Raw genomic sequence first — 14868 nt, forward strand, 5'->3', positions numbered from 1 at the left:
TCTCTCGGACAAGGTTCTCTTTTCAAGAAGAGGAAAACTTATGGGAAAGGAAGACTGCTCCTAAATCTTGAACACTGTCAATTGCCTGACCTCTTGGGGCACAAACATGCCTGTTAGCACGCCGTAAATCAGTCCAGAGGAAGCCCAGCATTCTACAATTTATGACTAACAGCGAATGGCATCAGGGCTCCTGCAAATCCCAGGTGGACATTCTGCAAAAAAAAAAAATACAAATAAAATACCACCTAAGATGTGGAAGCAGAGAGTGAGCAGAGAGTGAGCTGACTGCTCTTCCAAGTCACCTGGTGGATATACTCTTAGTAACATTTTACCCCTCCTAGGAAATTCACAATGCCTTCAAACCAAATCACAACCATTTTCATACCGAGGTTTCAAATACATTTGTCTCGAGAGAGAGCTGCTACCTTGACAAATTTCCAACTGTTTCCCCAGCTGGTTTTGGTGCTACAGCTGGGTTTTTAAAGGTTATAGCCAAGCCATTATTTTTTTATAAGGAAGGCACTGTTTTATTTTTCTCTTCATTTAAACACCACTGGACCATTTTAGATGCACTCTTGAAATAACTTTTGCACTGGAAATATACAGCAGAAAATTACAGAGCAGTATGTGAGCTGTTCACAAGCTCATTATAAGTCAGATGCAGAGACTGGCTTTCCTGTTAATTTAGCCATTAAGCTCTGTGCAAGATCCACAGTGAGATGGATATACTTGTCCTTGCTTTTTATATTACTACATCCTCAGCTCCCACTGTATGTATTTCATGTGTTTCAAGAAAGTATGCATACAGATTCAGCAGAAGGGAAACAATATATTACCTTGTTCTTTCAAGTAAAAAAACCCACAACCAAACCCCCAAAACAAACAGAAACCAAATCAAACAAACAAACAAAGAAAACATTAAAAATTCTCTTTAAGCTTTATAGCTCACCTGGGTTTTTAAGACAAAAATCATGAATGGACTTGTAAATGTATGAGGGGAGAGGGAAAAAGAGAAGAGTGCTTGTATTTAGCTCTGAAATAGTTTGTGTTTAGCCTCAAACCAGGCTTGGTTTTGGCTCTGCACTAAAGAACCACCGTGGTTATTGAGAACTTTTTTTGGGGGGAAGCAGGGCTAAAATTTCCCAAGTTGAACTGACACAGAGTGTGTGCAAGAGACATGGAGCTGACTCATTTTGCATGCTGCTCTGGCTCTTCTCTGTAATCTTTCTTTGCTGGATTTCATTTCCTAAACTAAAATTATTGTTCTTCATATTTCTTGATGGAGAAGAGCAGAGAATAAACCAAAAATTACTGCCATTTCAGGGACTGTGGCTATCAAGCGCAATCTTTTTCTTCACTTCCAGCTTGTGTGAAAGTCTTATACCCATTGCATTCTAACCCAAGTTTTTCACCTGTACATCAATCAGGGAAATATGTGTTCCAAAGGGAAAAGCAGGAGGATTAAAATTGATGCAAGGTCATTGAATGAGGTGAGTTTTACTGTCATAGCACACACGCAGCCCTGCTACATGAAAGCCGTTTTAAGACAACATATAAAACCCCCTCACAAATTGTAAATGCAGTTATACCCAGAATAAATTCTGTGATTATAATGTGAACCATCTAAGTCTGGGACAAATTTAAATATTCAGTCTCAACTTGAAGCCTGTCTGTCCAGCTTCACTTGAAGGCTGGATAAGGTGGGAGCAGAACAGTAAAAGAGATTCTGACCTGCAGTTTGAATCTCCTCAAGGGAGGTAAGAATGTGAGATGCAAATGAAGATTAGCAAAAATCCCCCAAACTGAAAGAAATTTGCTTCCTTTTCGGTTCAAAACAAATGCCCCTGTAAAACCTGAGAATATTTCCTTACTCTTTCAGGTTCAACATCCCCTGATCAAGAGAGTAAAGGTGAGGAAATATTTTTTCCCCTGTGAGGGTGACAGAACACTGGAACAGGCTGCCCAAGGGGGTTGTGGAGCCTCCCTCTCTGGAGATATTCATAACCCACCTGGATGTGTTCCTGTGTGATCTGTATAGGTGATCCTGCTCTGGCAGGGGGGCTGGATTGGATGACATTTTGAGGTCCCTTCCAACCCCTAATGTTCTGTGATAGTACTCCAGTATTAATGCACCCATGCTCATGCATACCTACATCTGTAGAGAAAAAAGGTCTTTTTAGAGAGTTCAAATTGGATTAGCAGCATTTCTCCAAGACACCAGATGGCATAAACACAATTAAACCTGCCTCACTTCAGCAATGATCATACATTTACTGGAGTCTCCATTCTATCAAAAAATGCTTCAGCTTCATCAGCAAGAGATGAATTCATTAATTTCTTTATGAATTCAAACGATTTCCCCCCCCTTTTTTTTTTATAAGCCCCAAGGTTCTCTCACCAATATTGGCTCCTTCTCTGTTCCATAAAATTGTAATCAATCTCTATTATTGTCACCAAAATGGTATTTGTCACTTTGCTGAGGAAAAAAAAAAAAAAAAAAAGAAAAAAAGGCAACTAAAAATCAATACCATCTTGCAGGGCAGAGCAGGCATTTAATGCAGTGAATTGATGCCTGTTAGAGAAATTTAGCTTGCCAGCAGTTTGGGACAAGCTAATAGAAAAACCAGAAAATTCACTGAAGGTTGACAGATGAATATACAGACATGCCACAAAAATTAATATTTGGGCATTTTGTAGAGCCTGCCATTTCATGTGCTGGAGAGAAAAGAGATTTAGACAAGCAAATCCCCCAAGGAAATCCTTTTGGGTTTTAAAATGGAAAAGCCAAAAGGATGTAAAAAAAAAAAAATAGTAATAATAATACTAAAAAAAAAGTTCACTGCATTATTTTTATGTTTATATATGTTTCGGGGGGGGGGGGGGGGCGGGGGGGAAGTACTCTGAAACAATCTTCCATTTAAATATTTTCCTGCAGACATGATACTGGGTATGAAAACACTGCTGAGTGATAAAACTGCAAAGTGTCTGAGGCAGCACTGAACACCCGATCCTTCTGGAGAATGCAGCATTGCAAAAAGATAACCTGAGCATTGGCTCAAAAATTAGTACATCACCTACAAATTGGCTTTGCTCAGAAAGCATTCTGAATCAAGGGAAAACAAAAAAAAAGAGGAGGAGGAAGGGACCAAAAAAAGAGGAGGAGGAAGGGACCAAAAAAAGAGGAGGAGGAAGGGACCAAAAAAAAGAGGAGGAGGAAGGGACCAAAAAAGAGGAGGAGGAAGGGACCAAAAAAGAGGAGGAGGAAGGGACCAAAAAAAAGAGGAGGAGGAAGGGACCAAAAAAAAGAGGAGGAGGAAGGGACCAAAAAAAAGAGGAGGAGGAAGGGACCAAAAAAAGAAGGAAGAGAAAAAGAACGTTAAACTGTCATAATCAATATCTAGAAAGAAATCCAGTCATACTTTTCATGGCAAACACAATACTCTCCAAAGAGCTGCTAGAATTATTTGAACCTTCTGATTAAAAAGTTTCGCTTCAGGACTGCAATCCTCCCTTCTGCCTCTTGCCATCTGCAGAAGCTGTGTAAACAGTCCTCCTTTCAATTACTAGCTTTCTATCTTTCACTTGCTTTACAATAAGGACATCATCTGTTTAATTCCTTGTTTCCTTGGTTTAATAAACATTCCTTTTTAAGTTCCAGGGCTTGACAAACCCAGCAGTCACAAGCGAGTCGCAGTGATCCATCCCTCCAGGAGAGCAACAGCATGGCTGGCTATGGAGATATTATGTTGGCCACAGCAGGAAGCATGGGGCACACACTTTTGGAGTTTTGTTGCAAGGCTACCACTTTCTGAACTCCATTCTTCCTAAATAAGAAATCCTCCTCATTCTGGGGTTGGATACAAACAGGACAGCCATTTCAGGATGGACTTACAGCTCCCAGCAAGATTTAACAGTATGGATTTAAAAACCTAAGGTGCCCAGCAGTTCACAGAGCAGCAAACACGTCTGTGAAAGCCTAGAAAGGTAACCAGCCAATTGCTTGTGGTGAAACAGTCATCCTCTAATACCAGAGACTGATCAAACGAGCCTAGATCATGAGTTGCTGTTTGGGGAAGAGAAAAAGTTCCTTCATAATGTACAAAACAACATTCTTTGGCAAAAGGAAAGGCAATGGTAGAGATGCCAGCAATTCTAGGTAGCTTCTGAACAGTCCAGGATAGAAAAACAGAAGGGATAACATTTTACACCTCCTTGCCTATAAAATTGAACAAAGACCAGGCAACAGAAATCTGTTATGAGGTGGACATTGTGGAAAATCTTTATCTCCTACTGCCTTTAGTGTTCTGCCATGGATTTGAAAATACCTTTGTAAATTAGAAGTCTCCCCTGCCACCACTGCACTCCTTTCTGACAACACCAGTGCTAACAGTGAACCACTTTGTAGTCCATCAGAACTTTGCTGTACAAAGTAGAGCATTGTTAACATTACTGAGGTTCTCCAAAAATAGGGAACTTAATCTAATTTTGTTCTCATTTGTAAAAGAATTTGGCCTTCAGTCTGGCAAAATCCAGGCTGAGTTTCTGCCAAAGCAAAATTCAAGCTAAAGAGAAAAAAATAAACAAAGGAAAACAAACTTCTGTCAAAACACTATCAGGGACAATTTTGCAAGCCTGGTAGATGGCAAAGAGCAACACAAACTGCAACAGCCCTGCATTCTTATAAATAAGGATGTTGTACTCCACAGGAATTTGGCAGCACTAACATAGGGGTTCCCTAAAAGCCAGCTGCATTTTTTGTCAATGCACAACTGAGTTCCAGCTGCCATTGCACCACGCAGCTGGTGGGAACGACAAGAAGTCACTGTTGCATGACACTGTCAACATTTAGATTTGTGTTTTGCATGAGTGCAGATATTTGTAATTCACCCCAGCAAAGTTAAAGGGTTATTGCAGAAGATGACAGAGTGTTAGCAGAGCTGGTTCAAAATGGGAGATGTCCTGATAGACGCTGTCAAATCTGATCCGTCAGGTCTGCACTTGTTGGGAGAAAATGAGCACTTATGTTATGCCCTGGAAGTTACATATCTGTCTTTTGTCAGAAGTGCAAAGTACAGTTTGGTGTAAAAGGAAAGCATTACAAATTTACCAGCACTGGATGTTCTTGCAACATCCACTGGCTTCATATGAATGTATACACTGGATCCGCTTGATGATCACTTGGGAAGGTACAAGCGTAAAGTCAGTATTAAGCAAGGATGTTTTTGTAATGAGTATGGTGGATCCTATGGGAAATATTCCCATTGATTTTTTTCCTTGGTCTTCCTGAGATAATTTGTACAAGACTGATGAGGAATTTGAATAGGGTTGAATGCACAGTTCCACTGAGGGAGAAAAGTACAAAGTATTTCCCTGTTAAACTCTTTCAGCTTACTGGCAAAGGGATATGAATTTGAACCTGCAATAAACAGATAATAAATATGAAATTATATGATTTTTTACCAAATATGGTGTGTTTTCAGATGTTTTTTTCTTAATTTCACAGATGTTTTCCAGGCAATGCCATATGACCTGCCAGAAATTCTGCTGTACTCATAACAAGCAACAGCATTGGCAAAGAAAAGCTTTCCTTTACCTCTATCCCCAGTTAGAGAGTGAGGATTAAATCACACAAACATTTCTAACTCTAGTTATTAATGCAAATATCCTCTGTAGGAATTCTGATCCACCTCAAAGCTCATTCTCTAAATGCAGTCTCAGTGTAGTCTGCATCCTCTGAAATATGAAACATTTTCAAGGCCAATGTGAACATTTTTGTCCAATAAGACTCAGTAAAATGATGATGTAAGGCCATGATCCTACATCTACTGAAGTTAATAAAAAATATACATCAGCATAAACAGCATAGAAAGAAAGGCCAAAAAACTATTAAAATGCAGCCAAAACAGAGGACTTTCCATCTAGCATCTGGCTTCATTTATTACAAGTGTCAGTCATGACCATTAAATAAAGGATGACCTACAAAATGCCTCCAGCTTCATTCCCTGTGCAAATACAATGCTCATTAATATCAGCAAATACATTTTGCAGGAGACAGTCTTTCAAAAATAGCAAGTATCATCTTGATTTCTCATTTTGCTATTGAGCAAATACTGAGAAACTACCAATTGAGTTTGATTTTTGACTTCATACCAGGCAGCTTTCCTTCTGAATCCCTTCTCTTTGTGTCTGCAAATTAACCTAATTTATCATAGACAAGGGTTTGTGCAGTAGAATCATAGAATTGTCAGGGTTGGAAGGGGCCCCAAGAAACATCCAGTTCCAACCCCTTGCCATGGGCAGGGACACCTCACACTACAGCAGGTTGCTCACAGCCACATCCAGCCTGGCTGCAAAAACCTCCAGGGATGAGGCTTCCACCACCTCCCTGGGCAACCTGTGCCAGTTTCTCACCACCCTCATGGGGAAGAACTTCTTCCTAACATCCAATCTCAATCTCCCCATTTCTAATTTTGCTCCATTCCCCCTAGTCCTATCACTCCCTGACATCCAAAAAAGTCCTTCCCCAGCTTTCCTGTAGCTCGCTTAAGGTACTGGAAGGGCACAATGAGGTCTCCCTAGAGCCTTCTCCACTCCAGACTGAGTAGCTCCAAATATCTCAGTCTGTCTCCATAGGAGAGGAGCTCCATCCCTCTGATCAAACTTGCGGCCCTTCCCTGGACACCTTCCAGCACATCCAGATCTTTCTTGTAATAGGGGCTCCAGAACTGTATTGAATAAAAACCCACAACCAGTATAAACAACCTTTTAATTCATTCTCAGAAGATTACTTTATTTCCAAGAAATGGAAATAGCATGCCCTTTAAAAGCTGGGTTTAATTTTGAGAACTCCTTGAATAGCTTTCCTTGTGTAGGATCCATTTGTTTTCGGCTTTTATTTTGTGTGAGTAAGAGGAAAGAAAAGGTGGAGATGTAACCACAACTATGAGCAATTTAAGGCAACAAAGGAAAGCAACAAAGTTGTTCAGTTCTGTTTTGCTTCTTTCTACAAAGTGTACTAACACTTCACATTTGATGTTGTCTATTCTGTTAAAAGATTTGAAGTCAGAGAGTCCCAAAGGTTCTCTGTCTGTTGCATATTCAGTGACCTAGTCCAAAATTTTACACATTTTTTATTTTTAAGGAAAATACTCGTGCTCTGTCCTGCTCTGCTCCCCTTAACTCAAATATTAGGGCACACCTTGAGTACTGTGACCAGTTCGGGGCTCCTCAGTTTAGGACATTGAGACTCTTGAAATGTGTCCAGAGAAGGGCAACAAGGCAGGGGAGAAGCCGCAAGCACAAGCCCTATGAGGAGAGGCTGAGGGAGCTGGGATTGTTTAGCCTGGAGAAGAGGAGGTGCAGGAGAGACCTTATTGCTGTCTACAACTACCTGAAGGGAGAATGTTGCCTGGGAGAAGAGACCAATCCCCAATGGCTACCAGCACCAGAACAAGAGGACACAGTCTCAAGCTGTGCCAGGGGAAGTTTAGGCCGGAGGCGAGAAGAAAGTTCTTCACAGAGAGAGCTGTTAGCCTTTGGAATGTGCTGCCCAGGGAGGTGGTGGAGTCACCATCCCTGGAGGTGTTCAAGAGGGGATTGCACATGGTGCTTGAAGCCATGATTTAGTAGTCATGAGGTCTTGGGTGACAGATTGGACTTGATGATCTTTGAGGTCTTTTCCAACCTTATTGATTCTATGATTCTATAAGTCAAGCTACGGGCCAGCCTCCACAAACACTGGCAGAGAAAGAAACTGAAGCTACTTTTGCTGCTCTATAAGAACAGGAGGTGTTACAAGCCACCGAGTCTACTGCCATGTACCAAAAAAATACTTCATATTCTTGAGCTGCAGATTTGTGTTCATTAAAAAACCAAAACAAAAAGTTTTAGACCTATGAGTAATTTAAGTGTTTTTAAATGGTTATGGAATTTCGTACTTCCATTTTTAATCCCGAGTTAACATAGAATTGTTCAAACTCTCTACACTTTCAGAGCCAAATCTTCTGCAAATTTAAATATAAAATAAAACAAAAATAATCACACACACAGTTAAAGAATGTTTATCCATTAATTTTAACACACAGACCCTGAGATCATGTGTGTATATATATATATATATGTATATGCATACATATGCATACATGCTACCTGAAATCAGGTCAATATGTAGTAAATGAAGTTTTTCTGTCCTTGCTTTCCATTGAAGCAATTCTACTGATGTTTGTGAGTCTGTAGGATAAGGGAGAACAGAAAGCTGAGTAATTAGTCTGAAGACCAACAACTTTGTTGGCCATCTGCCATTGTAGCTGCTGGTGTTTAACATATTGTACAGCTACATTGATTTGACTGTCTACTGTGGGCACCAAAGAAGCTGCTGTACAAGGCAAAGCCCTTAATAACCAGTGACACTGGCACCGATTTTTCCAAGCAAATCCTCCAACAAGACAGCTGCAGAATATCTTGTAGCTGCTCAAGGCTGTTACACTGCTCTTGGACAACTGTACTGCTCTAACAGCAGCATTACATCCTGTTCAGTTCAGGTGGCTTGGATGTTGTCAACGCTACCATGGCGTAAAGTGTGAGTTAACTGAAGGTGGATAGTCATAGTTCAAGTAAGATTCAATGACAGTTTGTGTCTTCAGATCAGCAGCTGTACAACAGAGAGATCTAATCTTAAACCGTGGAAATACCTTGCCATGGAAATATCTTGCCATGGAATTAAGGCCAAGAATTTGCAGCAGAAATAAAACCATGTACAGAGGTTTTAAACAGACTAGTAGATACCCTAAAAAAAACAAACCCCCATTGATCTGAGAAATACAGACAAAGCCACAAGGCAGAGTCATGAACATGGAAATACAAAAAGGCTTTACCTTTGGACTATTTTTCTGTCTTAAAGAAAGAAAGAAAAGAAGTAGTGGAAAAATAGAGTCAATTTGCTATTAATTTCTTAACATTATAATATTTTTAAAACACAACAGAGTATACTTACAAGGCATCTTGATTAGATTAAAATAGAATAGAATTAACTGGGCTGGAAAAGACCTCAAAGATCATCAAGTCCAACCTGTCACCAAAAACCATCTAATCAAATATACCGAGGCACTAAGCGCCTCATCCAGTCTCATCTTAAACACCTCCAGTGATGGTGACTCCACCACCTCCCTGGGCAGCCCATTCCAATGGCCAATCTCTCTCTCTGTGAAGACCTTCCTAACATCCAGCCTAAACCTGCAGCTTGAGACTGTGTCCTCTTGTTCTAGTGCTGATTGCCTGAGAGGAGACCAGCCCCCACCTGGCTACAGCTTCGCTTCAGGGAGTTGTAGAGAGCAGTAAGATCTCCCCAGAGCCTCCTCTTCTCCAGGCTAAGCAACCCCAGCTGCCTCAGCCTCTTCTCATAGGGCTTGTGCTCCAAACCCCTCCCAAGCTTTTTTGCCCTTAACAGGCCAGAATCAGAAACCGTCAGAATCAGGGGGGATGGAACTAAATAATCCTTGAGGTCCCTTCTAACCCTAACAATTCTATGATTATTCTATTCCTCCCTCCCCACCTTTTTGTTTTCTTTTTTTCTTTAGCCCTCTTTTAAAAGGGGCCTAGACACAGTATCAGCAAATTTAGGAGTTTGCTATTCTTAACGCAGTGAATATGAAGGCCAGGAGGATGAGGAGTTATACGGTCTGTGAGAATGGATTACTCTACTTATGCTACACCTCCCTTGTGAGTTGGTTCTTAATACTATTACTCTGCTAATTGACATCATTCTATTCCCCTCATTTATTTTTTCCTTTTCCCCTCTTTTAAAAGGAACCTAAACATAGTATCAGAAAATGTAACAGTTTGCTATTCTTAAAAAGCCTATCAATCTGTGCTCGAGTGACTCTGCTGTTTCTTTCTTAGCTGCAACATTGGGAAAAGATGCTCAGTGCACAGTTGGACTCCTCACTACTTGCAAGAAGTCCGCATGAGGATTTTTCACCTTTGTTTCATTAGTAACAGCACCAGGAGAGAGATGAGGTGGTTGTCAGAAGCTCAAGGAGGAAGCTTTCCTGTGGGCTGCTCTCAGCGCAGCTCTGCTCTAACTGGGAAAGCAAGAGACAAAAGAGAAAGATCAGGAAAATGGCAAAGGCCAATTAGTGCAGCCTGTCAGAGCTGCCCAGCACTGGGAACCAAGAAGTCTCACTGCACACCAAGCCACAGAAGGAGGGAGGGAAAAAACCCATAAATGTAGATCTGGGCAAAAAGTAAAACCTAAATGGCGTTTCTCATGTGCAAAAAATAAACTACTTTCTGTGTAATGTTTTTGGAAGAAAAAAAAAAACAACAAACCCCAACAACATATCAAAAGAGAGTGATAACTACCAAGTGATAACCAACAAGAATGTGATTAAGACCCTGAAAGTGATACTGGCATTACATGGAATATGAAAGAGGCAACTAAGAAAATGAGATATTTGGAAAAGTATCAGTGCCAAGTACAGCACTGGTGTATTTGTCCAACCTGCCTACATAGCTATCTTATCACTTTGCTCTATCTGCCAAGACAAGCTGGAAAAGCAGTGCTCTAAATGGGAAAAGTAGCTGCAGCATAATCCTGTACACAATACCTTGAGTTCTGGGCCCCTCAGTTTAGGAAAGATGTTGAGTTGCTGGAAGGTGTCCAGAGAAGGGCAACAAAGCTGGGAAGGGGTTTGGAGCACAGCCCTGGGAGGAGAGGCTGAGGGAGCTGGGGTTGTTTAGCCTGGAGAAGAGGAGGCTCAGGGCAGACCTTCTTGCTCTCTACAGCTCCCTGAAGGGAGGTTGTAGCCAGGTGGGGGTTGGTGTCTTCTCCCAGGCTTGCAGCACCAGAACAAGAGGACACAGTCTCAAGCTGTGCCAGGGGAGGTTTAGGCAGGATGTTAGGAAGAAATTCTTCACAGAAATAGAGATTGGCCATTGGAATGTGCTGCCCAGGGAGGTGGTGTTCAAGAAACATGTGGATGTGGCACTTTGGGACATGGTTTAATGGCCATGGTAGTGTTATGTTGACAGTTGGACTGCATGATCTTGGGGGTCCTATCACTCCCTGACACCCTAAAATGTCCCTCTCCAAGTTTCTTGTAGCCCCCTTCAGATACTGGAAGGCCACAATTAGGTCTCCTCAGAGCCTTCTCTTCTCCAGACTGAACAGCCCCAACTCCCTCAGTCTGTCCTCATAGCAGAGCAGCTCCAGCCCTCTGCTCATCCTTGTGGCACTTCTCTGGACATGCTCCAGCACCTCCAGATCCTTCCTGTAATAGGGCTCCAGAACTGGACAGAGTACTCCAGGTGGGCTCAAAGAAACATATTCAAAGTATTTTCATTCATTCAATAACATTTGCAGGGAGGAGGAAATTACGTGAAAGCTGGGAGGGGGGAAAAAATAAGTCGACTTCAAAAGCCTGAAGCTGTTCAAGTCACGCTAAATACATTTTTATACAGTTTCAAAGGCTTGGCTTTATTTGGCACTTCAGTGATTAAAAAGTTAGCCTTTCAGGGCCCTAAACAGCTTGAAAAACATGCTATAGTATTTCTCAGAAGTATGGACTAAGGTAGTTAAAAAGAGAAAGAGCATCTTACATCCATGGCTTTCTCTGAAATTAATTTGAACATCAAATAGATGCAAACCCCCATGCACATACATATTTAAACCACTCTTTCAAAACATCAGGACATCTGTCTTGTAGGAGTTATTGCTCTTGGTGAAAATACTCGCAGCAGAACAGGGACTTCTGATAATTAGTTGTGTCAAAACAAGCCTAGGTATTACAAACAAGAGAAAGTAAAATCCTCTTTCCACTTCTGCCTTCCCCATTTTGGGCTGCTTTTTGTTCCCAAACAGCAAAGCCTTCCCACAGTGGCACGCTGGAAAGCTGAAATCTCTCCTGTGACTTTCAATCATGATACTGGAAGCCCATTAATAATGTTATTTCTGACTAAAAAAAAAAAAAGAAATTACCTATGTTAAGTACAGAAAGGTAAAAGTGGTATCAATCACGACTAACATAAAACTAAAAGACAAGCAGGCTAAGAGCACGCAGTGGAAGTGCTACCACCCATGATTAACAGAGTGTAAATTAGTATTCTCACATGGTGCTTCATTGCACACTTGCAAGAAATAATACCAAATAATTCAATAAAGCAGTAATTAAAAACCTGCCTCAATTCTCCTGGTGCTGTGGCAATCATGACCCAGAACCTTGCAGCTGAGCACAGAGAACTCAGCTGCCTGCACTGCAAGGAAACCATCCACCCACCACTAACTCCTGCTGCTTCATAGGGGATCCAATTACTGATATCATTCTGACACAGGAGATTAGCTGATTGCCAGTTCAGTGTGCTTACAAAATCTTATGTGTCACAGGAGGCCCTTTACTTGTTTCTGTAAGACAAACAGTGGGGTTTTTTTCCTATTAAAAACCCACTAGAATATTTTTCTCTCTCATAGACTAAAAGCAAATTTCCCCCTTTAAAATTGCTGTAGAGCTAATGTGTGGTGACCGTGGATGCAAAAACACACTTTCACTTGTGCTTAAAAGAAACAGGGACAACATGCCACTAGGTTAGTACCCTGGGAGACCATAGATCTACTTGAAGTCTGAGATCACAATTAACATTTTTTCCTCGTTAAAGCACACTGACACAACCTTGCATTGAGCTTTTTCCCAATCCAAGAGTACACTGGAATGAGCCTTTATGAAAAGCAATGGTTTAATTTCTGTCAGAAAATGCTTTTCTAATCTCCAAGGCTGTAAACAAAATTAATTAGGACTGCACCACATCACTCAGTTAAATTGTTATCACGTCATGAAAACACATCAGTGGGGCTCCAACGCTGTTTCCCCATTCCAGCCGTTGAACTGAAACAAAGGAAGAAGTGGAAACACAAACTGCAGGTAGGGCAAATTAGTATCTAAGCACAAAAGGTCAGATGCTAAGAAAAACTGGGGGAGAAAGACAATGGTGAAAAAGAAATCTTTCTATTTTTCTCACCACCAACAGCGGTATTCTTACAGGCAGACATTCTAATGACTCTGCTGATTATTCAAGTGTCTAGACTGTATCTACATGTGAGACACCAAGAATACCCTCTTTAATGCTCTGCTGAACTCAACCATTCATTCTGGAAAACAATGTCTTCATCAGCTGCAACCAGACACATTATATTACTTTAAATACTGCAGGATTTTACTGTAAATAATACTTGCTCTAGAGAAAAGTTCAGACTGATGTGGGAAATGAGGTAGTGCCATGCAGTCTCAGAATAAAAGGGACTTCATTTGCTTGTGCTCCTGCAGTTTGCATTTTGCAGCCCCCCATTTTAACTAATTTCAACAAACCTCCTTTAAATAAGAAGGGAATTTAAGCCATATGTTTCTGAGGTTCCACAAACTTCTAAGGTTCCATTTTACTCAATGACAACACACAAGTTCTGTTTCAAATGAACAGAAGCACACTTCCATCGCAGAGGTTTAGTATCAGGTGATAGAACAAGAGGAAATGGCCTGAAGTTGTGTCAGGGGGGGCTTAGGTTGGATATTAGAAAAAAATTCTTTACTGAAAGAGTGTTCAGGCATTGAAACAGGCTGCCCAGGGAGGTGGTGGAGTCACCACCCCTGGAGGTGTTTGAAAACCCACATAGACATGGCAATTCACGACATGGTTTAATGGCCATGATGCTGTTAATCAGTGGTTGGACTTGATGATCTTAGAGATCTTTTCCAACCTAACTGATTCAAGGATTCTGTGATACTGCCAAATAATACAAACCCAGGGCTTAAATAATCTTAAACAGTCAATCTGCTTCCTCCCAAGTCAAATCCAAGTCTTTTTTTGGATTCGAATATTTTCTTAATCCTTCCTGAGGAACAAAAGGCATAGCAACTTGTTAGTGAGATGTATGCTAAATATTTTTCTTATACCCTAACAAGAGCAGAATAAGGCATGCAATCACAAAACAGTTTGGGGCAAAGAAGATGCTTCAACTCAGTTTCTAACCTCACAGGGTCACAAGCACAGCATCAAAACAGAGCTGTGCCAGGCAGGGAAAGCAGGGATGTGAGAAGCCATCTCACCACCCCTTTGCTCCCACCAAAGGGATCACTAACCTGCCTCTGACAGATGTTTGCCTAACTCATTCCCAAGATCTCCAAGAGAGATGCTGCTGCATCTCCAATCAATCAGCTGCTGTCCTTCACTAACCTTACACTTTCAAACATTTCCCTAATGCCTAATTTAAATCTTCCTCACTACAATTTAAGTGCATTATTATTCTTGTCCTGTTCCCCAGAGGCAAAGAGGACAGTTTGTTACTTTGCTCTTTGCAGCAATCTTTCAGGTATTTGAATCTCATCCTTAAATCTTTTCTTCAAACAGCTAATTACTGTGTCCAGTTCGGGGGCCCTCAAATTAAGAAGGACATTGAGACACTTGAATGTGTCCAGAGAAGGGCAACAAGGCTGGGGAGAGGCCTCGAGCACAAGCCCTATAAGGAGAGGCTGAGGGAGCTCGGGTTGTTTAGCCTGGAGAAGAGGAGGCTCAGGGGAGACCTTATTGCTCTCGACAACTACCTGAAAGGTGGTTGTAGTGAGAAGGGGTTTGGTGTCTCCTCACAGGTAACCAGAACAAGAAGAGACAGTCTCAAACTGTGCCAGGGGAAGTTTAGGCTTGAGGTGAGGAGAAAGTTCTTCACAGAGAGAGTTGCTAGCTGTCGGAATGTGCTGCCCAGGGAGGTGGTGGAGTCACCATGCCTGGAGGTGTTCAAAAGGGGATTGGATGTGGTGCTTGAAGCCATGGTTTAGTAGTCATGAGGTCTTGGGTGACAGGTTGGACTTGATGATTTTTGAGGTCTCT

The sequence above is a fragment of the Melanerpes formicivorus genome, unplaced genomic scaffold, assembly GCF_026170545.1.
Source record: "Melanerpes formicivorus ecotype bairdi unplaced genomic scaffold, bMelFor1.0.p_v2 SCAF_8, whole genome shotgun sequence".
NCBI classification, from domain to species: Eukaryota; Metazoa; Chordata; class Aves; order Piciformes; family Picidae; genus Melanerpes; species Melanerpes formicivorus.